The 1,738-nt window shown below is 50.6% G+C and overlaps 1 long non-coding RNA gene across 1 annotated transcript; it reads left to right on the forward strand.

Moving 5' to 3' along the window:
* Positions 1-243: 243 nt before the first annotated feature.
* Positions 244-1,378, forward strand: LOC116272970. The gene is made up of 2 exons (XR_004181486.1): positions 244-544; positions 1,050-1,378. It is a non-coding gene; the product is annotated as an uncharacterized LOC116272970 (long non-coding RNA).
* The last annotated feature ends 360 nt before the right edge of the window (positions 1,379-1,738 follow it).

Consider the following 1,738-nt stretch of genomic DNA (forward strand, 5'->3'; position numbering starts at 1 on the left):
CATGGGAGTTTTCAGCGGCGGCTTACCTGTGAGAGGAACCCCCAGAGAGCTCCAGTGTGATGTGAGGCTGGCGGAGGCAGAACAAGGAGCGAGACTGCAGCATGGAGGGACTGCATGTGGATCAGAGCACAGGGCTCTTCCTACCAGCTGGAGACTGTGACGTGGGGACATATTTACTGGGAGGGTTTGACACACACAGCAGGAGGAGACCTATCCCAGTGGAGAAAGTGGGAAAGGCACTGGAATCAAAGACCAGTTCCTCCAGGAGGGGCTGTTTACATCCAACTCTGGGAACAGGCTGGGGGCTGCATGGGGCCCCTTCACAGAATGGCCCCAGGGACCAGCCCCTTCTCCCTGCCTGCCAAAGGTCCCCTCAGTGTCTTCCACCCAGGCCCTGTCAGCATCCTGTCCTCTGTCTCTAGGAGGTCCGAGTTCTGCAGGAAATGCAGCTGCTCCAAGTGGCTGCCATGAATTACAGGATTCGGCCTCTGGAGAAATTTGTCACTTGTTTCTCAAGAATGGAGCAGCTCAGTGACAAGGAGAGGTGAGGGCCTGGCACATGGAAAGAGGGTGGAAAAAGGCTCTCCATTTTTTTTAATGTGGTCTAGCTCTGTCACCCAGGCTGCACTGCAGTGTCACCATCTCTGCTCACTGCAACATCTGCCTCCTGGGCTCAAGCCCTTCCTCAGCCTCCCAAGCAGCTGGGACTACTGCTATGCACCACCATGTCCGGTTGTTCTCCTGTTGTTGTTCTGGTACAGGTGGGGTTGCACGATTATGTCCAGGCTGGTCTCAAACTCCTGGCCTCAAGCAATCCACCCACCTCAGCCTCCCAAAGTACTCACAGTATAGGTGTCAGCCACCCAACCTGGCCTAGAGGAGGCTCTCTGTGGACAGCTGCAGAGCGCCTATGGCCATGACTCCACCATCAGCATCAAGCCCTGTTGTATGGGGACTGCTGGGGACCCAGGATTCCAGCTGGGCAGGCAATGAGAGGGGACCCGATGTGTGGCTCATGGTGGTCTCACACCTGCCTCTCTGTCCTGCAGCTACAAGCTGTCCTGTCAGCTGGAGCCCGAATCCCAGTAGGCTGGAAACATCCTGCAGTGGGGCTGGGGCCCTATTGGGATGCTGGCCAGAACACCAGCTCTGCATCATCCTTCACCCAGACCGGAGACACCACGAAACCACATCTAGGTGGCTGGCAGCTCAGCTACATCTTAACCCCGCTCCTCAACTCCAGCTGCTCCTGCCGGCCAGGATCAGGCCATGGGACTTTTGCGTGTCAGGCGGGAAACCATTTTATGTTTATTTTCTTTAGTGTATAAGTAACGGTATTTTTTCTTAGCTTACAGTAAAATAAAATTTTAAAACACTATTCAGAATGTTCTATAGTTGTTGGAATGAGAACAGTAACTCCAGTGCAGTAACCGTGTACCAGCCTTTAGGATTCATAGTCTAGCATGTCAAATTGAGGCTATGGCTGAACAAGCCATGGAATAGCTTTCACGTTACACCTGCGAACCGTTTAATGTTTTCCTTCTTTATTCAAATTAATTATTGCTAACTGTTTAAGGAAAACAAACAAAAAAACACTTAAAAACCACAGTATGTCTCCCAATCTATGTCACTTGTTCTACTGACCAGTTACTCTCAAACTTAAATTCTAGTTAAATTCAAGTTCCACTGGATTACTCTACTTTTTTAAGTTGTAAATATTTAATGAATCACTTAAATA

This window comes from Papio anubis, unplaced genomic scaffold (assembly GCF_008728515.1).
Source record: "Papio anubis isolate 15944 unplaced genomic scaffold, Panubis1.0 scaffold2854, whole genome shotgun sequence".
NCBI lineage: Eukaryota > Metazoa > Chordata > Mammalia > Primates > Cercopithecidae > Papio > Papio anubis.